The sequence below is a fragment of the Castor canadensis genome, chromosome 15, assembly GCF_047511655.1.
Source record: "Castor canadensis chromosome 15, mCasCan1.hap1v2, whole genome shotgun sequence".
NCBI lineage: Eukaryota > Metazoa > Chordata > Mammalia > Rodentia > Castoridae > Castor > Castor canadensis.
The window spans coordinates 14170625-14186821 of NC_133400.1; the positions used below are offsets into that span (position 1 = coordinate 14170625).

Sequence of the window (16197 nt, forward strand, 5' to 3'; positions counted from 1 at the left end):
ATTAGGAAATCTTTTCTATGCGCCTTCCCAGTGAAGACCAAAACCCAGAGAGCCCAGGCTGCCTCTTGACTTTAGAAACTTAAGAAGGAGCCCTAAGTACAACCTGAGGTGCTCTGTCTCAATTATCTTTCTTTCTTTTCTTCTTTTTCTTTCTTTCTTTCTTTCGCAGTATGAGGTCTTGAACTCATGGCCTTCACCTTCAGCCACTCCACCAGCCCTTTTTTTGTGATGGGTTTTTTCAAGATAGAGTCTCACAAACTATTTGCCTGGGCTTTCAAACCATGATCCTCCTGATCTCTGCCTCCTGAGTTGCTAGGATTACAAGTGTGAGGCACCAAGGCCCAGCTCTTTCCTTCTCTCTCTCTCTCTTTCTCTAGAGAAAAATTTCTCTGTATTCCTTCCTTCCTTCCTTCCCTTCTCTCTTCCCTCCCTTCTCTCTCTCTCTTTCTTTCTTTGTAGTTGTTCTTGACTTGCTAATAATTCTGCACTATGTTGGCCCCTTTGGAGGGAAAAAGGCCCATTCAACTTAACCCCAGATTGAGGAAATAGTGCCACTCTCCCATCAGAGAAGAAAAAACTGAAGTCACCAAAGGAGGATGCGCCATCCAGAAACAGAGCAGGATTTCAGCTTTTTTTTTTTTTTTTTTTTTTACTCAAGTAATTTTATCTCCTCAATATGGGCATTATCATTTGCCTAGAACAATTCATGGTTTGCTCTTGTTTTCCCTAGGTGCAAAGCCTCATCCCTATTCTTCTAAAATCAGTCCTACAAGTTGCTTTAAAACTAGCCTGGCAAGTCCAAGAAATGTTGGGGCATCTGCAGTAACTGGCCAGCCTGTCTTTGGTGCTCAGTTCAGGGAACGACAAGCTCTTTCTCTGCCAAAGTGTAAACAGATGCCAGAGAAGGGCTTTCAGCAGGTGCCAGTGTGACTCACTTTTTTTTTTTTTTTTGGTGGGACTGGGGTTTGAACTCAGGACTTTGAAGTTGCAAAGCAGGCACTATACCACTTGAGCCACAACTCCAGTCCGTTTTTGCTTTGGCTATATTGGAGATGAGGTCCTAGGAACTATTTGCCTGGGCTGACCTCAAAGCTCAACCCTCATGATCTCAGCCACCCAAGTAGCTAGGATTATAGGCATGAGCCACCAGTGCCCAGCTTAAACTTGTTTTTTATGAGGAGGGGAAAAAAGTTTCCAAAGAGAGACATCTTATGCAAGAGTCGCAATGTAAACTCTCCTGGAGACAGAAAATAGGATTCTGAAATAGACTTTGTATCACTGCTAATTGCATTAAAAAATTTGTCACTTTGCTGTGAATCTAAAGCTGCTGCTTTTAAAAATAAAATTTGGGCTGGCAGCCTGGCTCAAGTGGTAGACTGCTTGCTGAGCAAATGAAAGGCACTAACTTCAAACCCCAGTACCTCCAAAATATAGTAACAATGCTAAAGTTTATTGGAAAGCAAAACAAAGCAAACAAAAGTCAGTTATACAAGAAGCCAAAAAGGAAAATTAATTTGGACATCCTGTTTTCTCAGCCTCTCATTTAACTAGTCTTCTAAAATTAAAATAATAGAACCAGAAAAGCAACCTAATGCTTAATTGACTAAGTGCTAAAGAGGTTTACATACATTATTTCATTTAATCCTTATTATTGTCCCCATTTTTTAGATGAAAAAAAGGAGGTTCTTAGCTAGTAAGTTGCAGAGTCTACATTTGACTCCAGACATAGGATTCCACTCATTTTCTGGAAACACTTCTCCCACTCCTCATGTTCATACATTCATTCTTCAAAATACTAATTTTGTTTGTTTGCAGTGCTGAAATTGAAGTTTAGGGCCTCATGCATACTAGGCAAGCACTCAACTACTTAGCTATAACCTTGACAAAAAGTACTCTTTTTTTGGGGGGGGGGCAGTATTGGGATTTGAACTGAGGGCCTCAATCTTGCTAGGTAGGCACTCTACCACTTGAACTACTCCACCAGCCCTGTTTTGTGTTGAGTATTTTCAAGATAGGATCTCTGGAACTATTTGCCCGTGCTGACTTCAAACCTTGATCCTCCTGATCTCTGCCTCTGAGTAACTAAGGTTACAGGTGTGAGCCACTGTCCCTCAGCATCATTTATTTTAAAAAATAACATATATTCCTATAGCTTCTTAACTTTCATGCACATTTGACAGGAAGCACCAATTGCCAAAAATCTCATAGTAAGTATGAGGTGCAATTTGAATTCATACCATTCTTATGCTGGGTGTGGTGCCTCTCACACCCAGGTTACAGATTCCCAGAACTTGGGAGGCTGAGGCAGAAGGATCATGAAGACAGCCTGAGCTACAGAATGAGAACCTGTCACAAAAAAAAAAATTAAATTCATACAATTCTGCTTCCCTGAAAAAAAGAGATAATTAAGAGAAAAATAAGAATCCAGAGGAAAACTAAAGTTTCTTGACTACAATTATTAAAATTCTGTAGGTCAAGAATCCTCATCTAAGAATTCCAAAAATTTTATGAACAGTAATAATGATGCACGTGCACACACACATATATCCATATTATTACAGTAGGTAGAGAACCACAGAATTGAAGCAGCTCAGTGGTAGAAGGAAGCAAGGAAAGTAGAAAGAGAGAGAGGGAAGGAGAGGAAGTCAGGGAAGAGATTGTGAATGGGAAAACTTCAGATCCAAACACAGATAGGTACGTTAAAATTCATGCCCAGGAGCCCTGATTCCCAGGCAATACTCAACCCAGAACTAAGGAATTAGGTCATTTTCTTCAGCATTTCTGGTCTGGTTAAGATACTCAAAGCCAACCTCTTCAGAACCATAAAGATGGATGGACAGGCTTGCTTGAGGTTTTACATCAGAGAAATCATGCAGCAGGACGTTACAAAAGTCAATCTATCTTGGCTCTTGCTTTCAGTTTTGAAGAACTTTGGGGGGTTGAGTCCTGGACCTATCATTTCAATAAGCGTAATGAAAAGTCATTATAAGGCAGCCTTCCAGAAAGAAATCCTAGCCTCAAAGAAAGTAGGCTGTTAATTGTGCAGGAGTTAAAGACACACCATCTCAAAATATGCCAAATTGGTCTATTGATTATTTCAAGCTGAAATCACTTGAGAAACTGTACTTTCAGCAAGGGCCATTTGGCCTGTCCTTTCCTACATTCAGCAAGCAATAAAGATTCTTTTGGGAGGGGTGTCCTTCTCATACCAAGGCCTTAAGCACTCAACACTGGTAATCAGGCTGTAATGAGCCTGAATGAACAAACTCCTTGAACAAACTCCTTGATGTAACCATTCTCTTCCGCTAGCTTTTATGTCCTACCTTATATCTCTTAGTAACAGCTCTAGGATTTACTAGGAATCTAAAGATCCATTTAACCTGTCATCCCAAAGACCATGCTTTGGTCATTTGTTTGGATTAACTGTCTTGTGAAGATCCCCAGATACATGTAAAATTAGTGCAACTTGTATGTTTTTCTCTAGTTAATCAGCTCCTGTATTTTTCTGTTTTCTTTTTTTATTGGTCTAGAGATTAAGCTCAGGACCTCATGCTTGTTAGGCTAGTGGCTCTACCACTTGATCCAAACCCTGAGTCCTTTTGCTTTTTCATTTATTTTTCAAATAGGGTCTAGCACTTTTGCCCAGGCTGGTCTCAGACCAAGATCCTCCTACATCTGCCTCAAGAGTAGATGGGATAACAGACATGCACCACCATGTCTAGCGCAGCTACTGTTTTTAATTCAGTTTCAAGATCTAGTCAAAGGCCAGATATCAATGGCTCACACCTGTAATCCTCACTACTCAGGAGGCAGAGATCAGGAGGATTGCAGTCCGAAGTCAGCCCTGGCAAATAGGTCGCGAGAACCTATTTCAAAAAACTCCATCACAACAAAGGGCTGATGAAATGGCTCAAAGTGTAGGCCCTGAGTTCAAACCACAAAAAAAAAAAATCCAGAGAAAGAGTCAAAGAGCCTACATAAGAACCCTACATAAGAACCCAGGGCTAGTTAGGCATGATGGTATACATAATCCGAACACTTGACAGGTAGAGACAGGAAGATCTCAAATTCAAGGCCGTCTCAACTCCAACCTTGTCTCAAAAAAGGAGAAAAAAGAAAGAAAAGAAAAAGATCTTAGGGGGAGGGAGAGGGGATATCTCCTCCCCTACAATTGCTTTTGAGAATCCAGCATCTACTATATCTGAAAAACTGGACAATTTCCCTGTAATGCAAAAGGTGGTATTGGTTATGATTTGGTGGCAATCTCCTTTACTATGGGCTTTTAAAAAGGCACAATTTTTCAAAATGTGCCAGCAAGATCTAGTATGATAGTGGTTGTAAGACTTGTTGGTGTGAAAGATTTCTTTGAGATCTGATGAAAGCAACAAATCATCTCCCTTACATATACAAAGTTTTGCTTCCCACTTAGGAAATGGGCTCTAGTCTAAGAACCTCCTGTCTAATGCAAATGCAATTATTCACATTAGAGGCTTGGATACAGGATCTCTGTGTATTTATATTAGACCAAGTTCTCAGCATGAGGCCTCCAGTGGATTCGCTTTACTACTAACCTTGAACTACTAATTTTTAGAATCTCTTTTAACTTTTTTTTTTTTTGGTAGTAGTGGGGTTTGAGCTCAGGACCTTGTGCTTGCTTGGCAGGCACTCTACCACTTGAGTCAGGCCTCCAAGCCTAGAATCTCTTGAATATTGGAAGGGCCATATCTCCTGAATCCTATCATGAACTTCAAAACAATATCCACACCCATACCAAAAAATGGTTAGCTACTGTAAAGGAACACACCTTACCACTCACAAATTTACTAATGTACTTTTCTCACCAGTGGAAAACAGTCTTTATAATAACTCAAAGATCTTCAATGACTATCAAGCAACCCCATCTTCTGCCAGCATTCTCCATACTTACTAGGAACCACTGAAGGAAGCAAATCATTCTTATAATCACCATGTTGAAAGAAAAAAGATCACTGGGAAGTGATTGGTTTGAGTTCCCAATGCATGTTTTGTACACAGCAAGCCTTCAATAAGTATTTCTTAAAATTAACTTGAAATAATCAACTTTCCTTCTTGTTTGGGGTAAAGTTTTTTCTTTTTAATTCCTTCTGGAACGTAGCCTCAGAAGTGACTATAGGGTCTTGCTCTTCTGTCACCTGTGACCTTATACAGAAACCAGGAAATCTTTTATCTTTGGGACTGGAGCTCCTACTTCTAGAAAACTGAGTCACTTTAATAAAATGAGAGAACTCTTTCTACAACAAACAAATGTCAAGAAAAAAAGAGGAACAGAAAGAAGAAAGTGTCAGAGATTTGAGATTCAAGCTATATACTTACTAGATACAATGTGTGGATTTTTTGGGTCTTAATTTCAATAAAATAACTGCAAAAATGCATTTTGAGATAATTAGGCAAACTTAATATGGATTGAGTATTATATGATAGAAAGGAATTATTTTCATTGCATTGGGCATAATGACACTGTTCTACATTGCTAAAACACAGGATGTGTGTTAGAGCTACATATAACCACATACCAACATAATGCTTCAGTCAACAATGGACCATGTTGTAGTACAAGACATTACTCACATGTGTGTGATCATAGTGATGATGATGTAAACTAACCTACTGTGAAGCCAGTCATATAAAAGTATAGTGCATACAATTATGTATAGAATATAGCATTCAATAATAAATGACTGTTATTGCTTTATGTATTTACTGTACTATAAATTTCTGCTATTTTAGAGTATACTTTTTGTACTTCTTTTTTTAAAAAGTTGGATAAGGTATGGCAGTTTGCACTATAATCCCAGCTACTCAGGAGGTAGAGAAAGGAGAATCAAGGTTTGAGGTTAGCAAGATCTCATGTCAATAAACGAGTCAGGCATGGTGGTTCATGTCTGTAATCCTAGCTATGCAGAAGATGGAGTCTAGCCTGGAGAAAAGCTTAAGGCCGTATCTGAAAAACAAACTAAAGGCAAAACTGGGGGCATGGCTCAAGTAGCACAATGCTTGCTAGTAAGGCCTAGAGTTCAGTCCCCAGTACCTCTGTGTTATGCCAGCAACAGTCACACATCTGTGTTCACCGATTCCCTTGACTTCATCAGGAGGCCATGTCATGCCCTATTCGACAAGGTTTATATGACATTGATACAATGATGAAATGGTCTAATGATGCATTTCTCAGAGCAGAGCTTGTCATTAGGCTTCGTGTGGCTGTTCTGAAATATTTGCACTTGAAATTTTACAATGTCTGAGATTTGCTTTAAAATTTTTTCCTACCAGCCAGGCATCAGTGGCTCATGCCTCTGTAATCCTAGCTACTCAGGAAGCAGAGATCAGGAGGATTCTGGATCCATCCCAGCAAAAATAGTTCACGGGACCCTATCTTGAAAAAACTCATCACAAAAAGGGCTGGTAGAGTGGCTCAAGGTGTAAGCCCTGAGTTCCTGAGTTCAGGAACTCCCCCCAGAAAAGTTAGGAAGAGAAAAATAGATGAAATAAGAACAGTAAAGGGCTGGTAGCATAGTTCAAGTGATAGAGCCCCTTCTAGCAAGTGCAGGACCCTGAGTTCAAACCCCACCCAGTACCACCAAAAAGAAAAAGAAAAAGAAAAAGAAAAAAAGAGTAGCAGAATGTTGATGACTATTGAAAATGAATGACAGGTACAGGACAATTCACTATATTATTCTAATTTTGTATATACCTAAAATTTTCCATAATAAAGTTTTCTTTGTAAGAAAAAATGGACTCCCATTCTAAGAGTAGAAGAGTAGAAGCTTTTTGTGAATTAACATAAGTATAGTTCAGAAAAATGATTTCAACAAAGTAAATCAGAGTTAGTTTATCATTTCTTTTTGAGACAGGGTCTCACTGAATAGTCTAGGCTGGGCTTGAACTTGCAACCCTCCTGAATGCTGGAATTACAGGCATGTACCATCATGCCCTGCTTCAGGATTAGTTTATTTCTGAAATATAAAATCTTAGAAAAAGTACTTCAGGGTCAGAAAGGCCTACAATGTAAAAAAAAATTTTTTTCTCTTTACTTTATGATGAAGAAATAAAGCATTAATAAAAGTAATGCCTATGACTCTATCTTTAGTTTCTGACCTCTTTTGCCTCTCCCAATGTATGCATACAAAATGCAACGTTTACTATTTTCAACAAGAAAGTAAACTGCTTTCAGTATATAGAAATGAACCTATCTCATCTGAAACATCAGTCTAAATCACTGTACATGAAAGACTTTCTAATTTGTCTACTCTTAAAAATGTTCTCTGCAGTGTGTACTGTGGTGTAGTCAAGAGGTTGATGACAGATGATAGCTTTCTTTTCTCATGAGTTCAGCATAAAAACACATCAGTATCAGCTAAATGATTGCAAATATCTCTCTGGCCTTAAGAAAGATCACTTTGTTCTGCAAAAGGCCTAGTTAGGAACACAGTCTGGCGCTACCTGCAGGCTCATTCCAGTTTCAGTTTCCCATCCCAACTGACCTGTCTTTCAGGAAGTGAGGATGGGAAACAAGGGCCTGGTGCTGGCATGGTAAGGGACCCTGGTGCAGACATTGGTGACATCTCGAAACTTGCTGTAACACCACCTCCTTGGTCAAGAGCATCTTATTTGACACCCTCGCTACATCCAGTACTGACCAGGTCTGCTGGGACAGATCTTCAGCCTGAGGCAGGAGGAAAAGAATATCATTGGGTTTGTAAATTATTACATATTGATTTATTGCGTACTTGCTATGAGATAAATGCTTTTAAAAGCCTGGGGGAAGAAATGACAAGCACTGAGTCATGCATCCTTTCCTCATGAAGTTTCTGGTCTAGGGAATTACAGTGAAGTGCAATCTCCAACTTTCTTGTCCACAGCCTTCTTCCTTCTCTCTGTCAGAGATTCTGTTTTGAGAAGCCAAGAGGTCCAGCACTGTGGTACACCAATGATTAACCACAATAGATGACATGTCTACAAGAAAGTTTATTAAACTTTAGCAACAGTAAACTTTGGGTTTACTAGTTCATTTGACAAGCTCTACTGAGCACCTAATATAAGCCAGGAACAGTGATGGGGATGTGACAGTGAACAAAACAGACAAAGTCCCTGTCCACTGACATTCCAGTGGAAGAGACACTAAGATCACTAAGTGAGCTCTAGAGTATGATAGATAAAATATGCGCTACAGAGAAAAGATACAGAGCAGAGAAGAGGGAAGAAGTCAAGATTTGAAGTGCGGGTAGCCAGGAAGGACCTCACAGAGAAGACAATGTTAAGTATAGACTTGAAGGAAGTGAGAGAGGGACCCAGCAGGTATCTAGAGAACACAGAGTATCAGAAGGAAGGAAGTACAAAGGTCCTGAGGTAGGAATGTGCCCTGTATATTTGAAGAAGCACGAGGAGTCCAGTCTGGGCTGAAGCAGAGTAAACAGAGAGCGGAAGGAATGAGGCCAGAGAGACAAGACTGAGCCTTGTCAGTCATGAAAAAGTCTTTGGATATTATTTTTTTATTTAATTTTTAAAATTAGCATACATTAATAATATGGGGAGATTTCACTATGGTAATTCCATACATGTGAACAGTGTACTTTGAACAAGTTTCTCCCCCTTTTTAAAACAGTGTTTGATGGGTTTCATTATGCATATATATCCATATTTTTTTTTTTTGTGGGACTGGGGTTTAAACTCACGGCTTCATGCTTGCAAAGCAGGCGCTCTAATGCTTGAGCCATACCTCCAGTCCATTTTTGCCCTGGTTATTTTAGAAATAGGGCTTTAGGGTTTTTGTCCAGGCTGGCTTCAAACTGAGATCCTTTTGATCTCAGCCTCCCAAGTAGCTAGCATTACAAGTGTGAACTACCAGTGCCCAGCTATGCAGATTATTTTAAGTGAAATAAAACCCCATTGGAGGGCTTTAAAAGCAAAGGAGAAGGTCAGGCATGGGTGCCTCATGCCTGTAATCCTAGCTACTCAGAAGGCAGAGATCAGGAGGATCACGGTTTGAAGCCAGCCCAGGCAAATAGTTCTAAAGTCCCTATCTTGAAAAACCCCTTCACAAAAAAGAACTGGTGGAGTAGCTCAAGGCGTAGGCCCTGAGTTCAAACCCCAGTACCAAACAAAAAAAAAAAAAGTAGAGGACTGACATGATCTGACTTATACCATCTTGAGCATTAATAAAGGGAGAACAGAGGCAGAAGCAGGAAAGCCAGTGTTGTGGTTTGGCTTTTATATGTCCCCCAACAGCTCCCATGTTGAATGCTTACTCCCAGCCGATGCTGCTGCAGGGAGATACATACATGTGGAAGCATTAGGAGGTGGGGCCTAATGGATGGGGGTTAAATCAGTGGGCACAGATCCTTGAGGGCATATTGGGACCCTGGCCCTTTTCTTGCACTCTCTTTTGACTTCCAGCCGCCCTGGGGCGAGCAGCGTTGCTCCACCACATTCTCCCTATAAGGAAGCTCCCCAAAGGCCCCAAGCAACCATGGCCCAAACTAAAACCTTTCCTCATAAACTGTTTATCTTTGGTATTTGTCACACCGACAGAAAGCTAACACAACCCTGTTTGTGAATGTATCATGGGACAGCCCTATCTTACAGTTAAGGAATGTCAAACCAAGCAGAATAAGAGGAAGAAAGTAAACATAAGAAAAAAACATTTTGAATTAAGAATTCTGATTTTGTGATAAATATTTGAATTATGTCAGTGGTGAGATTCAACATTTTTAACAACCAGTACAGCACGGCACTAACCAATCAGAATAGACCACTGAATGATGAAAATGTCCATTAGCCAATCAACTGCAGTGGTCACATCTCTTTGTTCTAGCTGAAGGTCAGTTCTGAGTTACATATATGTGATCATAATGCCGCATGTTCAACCAGTGGCTCAGGCCTGTAATCCTAGCTACTCAGGAGGCAGAGACCAGGAGGATCGTGGTTCAAAGCCACCCCCATATAAATACAAAAAAGGGCTGGCCAGTGGCTGTAATGGTAGAGCACCTGCCTAGCAAACATAAGTCCCTGAGCTCAAACCCCAGCACAGCCATTAAAAAAAAAAAAAAAAAAAAGGTTAAATTGCTAATTTTAGTAGTGTCCTTCCAATCACCAGGCCAGGCCAGTTACATTTAATAAAATGCATGTTTTCTTAAAAACAGAAATCAGCTCATTTTTCTTGGTTTTAGCTTTTTTTTTTTAAAGATCTGAGTTCAAGTCCCTAGTCTAAGACTGTTATCCAAGTTCCTCTGCCTCCAAAGCAAAATTTATTTCTAAGCATCTTTCAGTCTGCACAAAATTATATGTTCCGAGTTTGTATTGCTTTTCTTAGACTTGGTTTAGAAAGCGTGTGTCTCTGGAAATGGTACTACCTGAGAGCTGACAGTCCCAGTCTCATTGCTTCACTACACTTGACTATATTCTTGGCTATATTTTGCATAGCCGAGCAAAATGTCTGAAGCAAATCATCACCAAGAAAGAAAGGAAAAAGTCACCAAGTTACAGCAAATTTGCTTTAGATGAAGAAAAAGCAAAAATCTCTTTCATGTTGCTTTGTGGAATTATGCAATGACAAATACTTTGCTTTCGAGCATCTGATAAATGTGAAATTTTAAACTCTGGCTTTAAGCATCTCATAAAGCATGATACTCAGTTTTAAGTCGCATTTTTATTTTGTTTAAGGCTTACTTATTTTCTTCTACCACGACCACAAAAATGTTTATTTTTCACTTGAAGGCTAACAAAAGAAAATATTTGGGGGGGGGATCCTCTCTCTTTGTTTTTAGATAGGATCTTGCTGTGTAGCCCAGGCTGAGTTCAAATTCACCATCCTCCTGCCTCAATCTCCTGAGTGCTGCACCCCTGCGCCTGGCTGGTTTTTACTTAGGAGAGGAAAGGATTCTCAAGACTGGAGGAATGGTTCAAGTGGAAGAATACTTACTTAAGCAAACTCAGGCTTTGAGTTCAAACCCCATTACGGCCAAAAAAAAAAAAAAAAGATTTTTCAAATAGTCCTACATTTCCAAATAAGAAACAGTGGCGATGCCTTCACTATAATCATTATACAGGCCGTTAAAACTGGTCAAACTTAGTTTTCTCAAAAACTAAGACTGCACCTCGGACTGCAGTAAAGCATGTGCGTAGATACGGATTCAGCCAAACCAGAAGCTAGTTTCTGAAGGAAAGCACAAGCCGGGCACAAGTAGTTCACACCTGTAATCCCTACTCCTTGGGAGGCTGAGATCGGGAGGATTGTGGTTCAAGGCCAGCCTGGGCAAATATTTTCTGAGACTCCCCATCTCCAAAATAACCAGAGCAAAATGGACTGGAAGTGTGGCTCAAGCATTAAAACACCTGTTTTGTAAGCATGAAGCCCTGAATTCAAACCTTAGTCCTACCACAAAATAATAATAATAATAATAATAATAATAAACCTAAGGATAGCACAAAATTATGAAACCCAAGGCTTCGTGTTTCCCTCTTTTCCCCACTTTGCTCACAATACAGCACTAAATGAGTTTTTTTTTAAACTACATGTAACATAGTTTATTGGAATATGAGTCTACATGTAAATATTTATGTGAATACACACATATGTGTATTTCTACAGTTATATACATATATCAAATGTAATCATATATATGATTGCTTTGGAGATAATTTGATTGCTTTGTCAGAAGTAATCTAGAAGAGAGTAAAAGGTCCTCCAATCCTTTTTGCTCTGGTTATTTTTTTTATCTTTTGGTGGCACAGGGGCTTACCAGGACTTCACGCTTGCTAGACAACAAAAGCTTTACCACTTGAGCCACTCCACCAGCCCTGTTCTGTTTATTTTTGAGATAGGGTCTCATGTTTATACCTTGTTAAATACCCTTGGTTGCAAGGGACAAAGTATGTGACAGAGCTGATGGAAATGTTCTTGTGTGTCCATTTGTTACACTCTGTTTGATGATTCTCAAGTTTTGCCCAGCTTGCATAACTTCTGCAAAAGAAAAAAAAATGCTTACAGCTATCTTACAGGGGAATGTGTGGAATTTGTTGTGGAGACCATCTGTATTCAAGTGCCCAGGTGCCTTAAGAAAACCAGTTACTAGAGTCAACATTCTGCAGGTTAATTACTCCCTGAAGGGTATTGTGGGAAAATATGACAAGATCAAGATGTCTCCTAAAATGCCAGTGTGCAAAGGACACTTGAGGCAGCCTTTCAACCATATCCACCTGAATGACAAGCACCTGATTTGTGGGATCTGTGCTACTTGTCACCATTCCAAGCATATCTTCTGTTCTATTCATAACACCTACGCTTGGGAAAGGGGCATCTTGAGTCCCCTTCCAAAGCTTTGAGACCTGCTTCAGGAATACACTATTTCCTGCTTGCATACCTTGGAAATGAGCAAGAGAAAATCCCTAAAGCTTCTGGTTAAAGATTCAGATTAAGTGAAATGGTTTCTTTTTTAATTTTATTATTCATATGTGCATACAAGGCTTGGGTCATTTCTCCCCCCTGCCCCCACCCCCGTGAAATAGTTTTTTGAAAAGTTATAACATGCATTAGATCAAAAGAAGAATGAAATCCTGTCTGGCTTTGAGAGCATGCAACTTGCAGCTATGCAAGCCTCTGGCCTAGAAATCCACAAACAGGTTATCTTGCAGGAACAACGAATGGTGTTTAGCATTCCTGAGGCTTTTAAAAAAGTGTCAGAGCCACCAGGCTGGTGGCAAGGACCTGGAGTCTCAGTGTTTGGGAGGCTGAGGCAGGAGGATCTTGAGTTCTAGGCCAGCCTGGGCTATGTAGCAAGACTGTGCTCCAAAAAATGAAAAAAAAAAAAAAAGTGTCAGAGTCCACCATTTTTCTACAACAGTTGAAGAGTTCAGGGAGAAATCAAAGCAACAGAAGAAAGATCTTACTCATATGGAATCTAATAAGGTTAATAATCTCATAGGAGCTGAAAGGAAAACGGGGTTATCAGAGGCTGGGGAGTGTAGGACAGAGGAAGGGATGGGAAAAGCTGGATTGATGGGTATATATAACAAGAATGGACTGTGTATTTCAAAAAGCAAGAGGAAAGGATTTTGAATGCTTTCACCATAAAGAAATGGTAAGTGTTTGAAAAGATAGAGAGTTTGCCTTGATTTGAACACTACACAATATATACATATATTAAAATACCACAAACCTCACAAAAAGGTACAAATTTTATGATTTTATGGATCAGGTAAAATTAGGGGTTTTTTTGTTGTCTTTTTTGGGCAGTACCAAGGTTTGAACTCAGGGCTTTGCACTTGCTAGGCAAAGGCCTGAGCTTGACCCATGACCCCAACCCTTTTTGCTCTGGTGGTTTTTGAGATAGGGTCTCACCTTTATGCCCAGGCCAGTCTGAGCCATGATCTTCCTATTTACACTTCCTGCTGTTGCTAGGATGACAGGCCCCGCCACCACGCCCAGCTTTTTATGTTGAGTTGGGGTGTCATGAACTTTTTGCCTGGGATTGGCTTTGAACCTTGATCACCGTGATCTCCACCTACTGAGTAGTCAGGATTACAAGCGTGAGCCACCAGTGCCCAGCAAAATTAATTAAAAAAATAATCAAAGAAAATAAAGAACTTTTTATTTATTTATTTTGCAGTGTTGGTTATGGGACCTAGGGCCTCACATATGCCTGGCAAGCATTATACCACCGAGCTACATCTGCAGCCCCTTTAATAAAAAGTTTTGAACCAGGCAGCAGTGGCTCACATCTGTAATCCTAGCTACTTGGGACACTGAGATATGAAGGATCATGCTTCCAGGCCAGCCAGGGCAAACAGTGAGACCCCATCTCCAAAATAGCCAGAGCAAAATGGACTGGAGGTGTGACTCAAGTGGTGGAGCGCCTGCTTCGCAAGCAGGAAGCCCTGAGTTCAAACACTTAGTCTCACCAAAATGTAAAGAACTTGGAGGGCGGCTGAGGCAGGAGGATCATGAGTTTGAGGCTAGCCTGGGCAACATAGAGAGTCCTTTTCTTAAAAAAAGAACTTGAATACCAGTCAGTAGAAGGACCTAAAACTAGACGTATATAAACTTTTTTTTCCCCCTCAAGACACTAACACATCTATTAGCAAGATTCCCTGGAGCTTTTTCGTGGTAGTCCAACTGCTTGGCCTTCTTATGTTCTCCTATATTCCTTGAAATATTTATTATTTTATTTTATTGATTTGTGATGGTGCTGAGGATTAAGAGCTCTATCACTGAATCACATTCCCAGCCCCTCAGATGGTCTTTATTTGAAGAATCCACAACATGGAAAGAACCACCTTTCAAATTTCAGCTCCTATCTAACTCAGCTGACTTTGTAGAACACTTGGATTTTTACCAGGAACAGGTGGCAGGTGGGTTTTTTGCTTTCAGTGAAAAAAATCACGAATTGTACTTTGGTAGTGCCAAACAATGTGGCAAAATTTGTGTGCAAGTATAAAACATTTCAAAAGTAGCCCATAGACAATGTTTATAATATAATGCTAAATAATTTTTTTTTCCTTTTGCAGCACTGGGGCTTGAACTCAGGGCCTATACCTTGAGCCACTCCACCAGCTTTTTTTTGTGATGCACTTTTTCAAATAAGGTTTTGAGACTATTTTGCCGGGGCTGCTTTGAACCGTGATCCTCCTGATCTGCCTCCTGAGTAGCTGGGATTATAGCTGTGAGTCACTGCATCGGCCTTAATAATATTTAAACTGAAATTGAAACATAAATTTACATATAAATACATGTTTGCATATACACAAATATATGTATGTTTATGCACAAAAATACACAGATATATATATAGATGAAAAGAAGATAAACTAAAATCCTTTTTTTAATGATGCACTCTTAACAAGTAAGATTTTTTATTTTTACCTACCAAACAGCTCCTCAAATTAAAACAGCCTGGTTTTAGAATATTTTCTTTTTATTTACATATTATTGTTGTAGTGGGAGTACTTTGTGACATTTACAAAAGTTCTTACAATGTATCATAGTTTAAGTCACCCCTCCATCATTCTCCTTTTCCCCCTTCTCTAAAATTCTTATCTCCAGATTTGGTAATTGTGAATTTTTTTTCTGCATGTATTTTCCAATTTTTCTACTACATCCTGCAGATCAGAGGGAAAATATACAGCTATTTTTTAATAGCTCTTTGGATTTTTCTTCAAGCAGGAGCACTTCTCCTGTAAAAGTTAGAGACTGGGGGGCACAGATGGTGCTGGTGGCTCAGGCCTGTAATCCCAACCACTCAGGAGGCAGAGATCAGGAGGATTGTGGTTTGAAACAAGCTGGATCAAATAGTTCCCGAGACCCTATCTTGAAAAATCCCATCACAAAAAAAGGGCTGGTGGATTGGCTCAAGTTATAGGCACTGAGTTCAAATCCCAGTACTGAAAAAAAAAGTTAGAGACAGGACAGGTTTAGTGTTAAAAGTCTGTAATCCCAGCTACTCAGGAGGCAGAGACAGGATGATTGCCAGTTTGGGCCAGCTTGGGCAAAATTAGTGAGACTCTAGCTCAGAAATAAAAAGCAAAAAACAAAAGGACTGGGGGCATGGTAGAGTGCCTGCCTAGCAAACACAAGGCCCTGAGTTCAACTCCCAGTACCAAAAAAAAAAAAAAAAACAGAGGTAGATTAGAGTGCTTGCCTAACATGTATAAGGCCCTGGGTTCAATTCCCGTTATTTGAAAAACAAAAGAGAGAGAGAGGGAGAGAGACAAAGTTCTTCAATAATCCCAAGTTGGAACCCACTCCCTATCTCACCAGGTGGGTGGGGTACCTTGTTGCTCTTTGACGCTACGAAACGATGCACTCATTTCGTGACTTGGATCACCCAAGCCAGCTGCAGATCACAGCACAGCTCCACTGCGTGCCCTCCACGAGGTAGTATTCTGAGTATAGTGTTCACTCAGCCTCCACAGCAGCCAGTTAGCAATCTCCTCCAGCTGCAGCATGAATCACATGTAGAGAAATGAATGTGCAAAGAGGGCTCAGAGAATAAAAAAGCATTCTACACAATAGAGTGAAGCAATGTTTTTATAAAAACAAACAAAAAATATGCACTTAAAATATACCATAGATGCATAAAGTTGCATGATTGCCCTAGGTCAGTGGTTCTCAAAGTCTCAGCCCCAGATCAAGAGCATTTGCAAAACCTAAGAACTTGTTAGAAATGC

The 16197-nt window shown here is 40.0% G+C and overlaps 1 protein-coding gene and 1 pseudogene across 1 annotated transcript in view; one reads left to right on the forward strand and one right to left on the reverse strand.

Annotated features, from left to right (window-relative positions):
- Ap1g1 (adaptor related protein complex 1 subunit gamma 1) overlaps positions 1-15937 on the reverse strand; it is a 103417-nt gene extending 87480 nt beyond the window's left edge. The window contains exon 1 of the mRNA XM_074055718.1: positions 15801-15937. The gene's annotated coding sequence lies outside the window, so the exon portion shown is untranslated. The remainder of the gene's footprint in view (positions 1-15800) is intronic.
- Positions 11949-12789, forward strand: LOC109694282 (E3 ubiquitin-protein ligase TRIM13-like; annotated as a pseudogene).
- Positions 15938-16197: the final 260 nt, after the last annotated feature.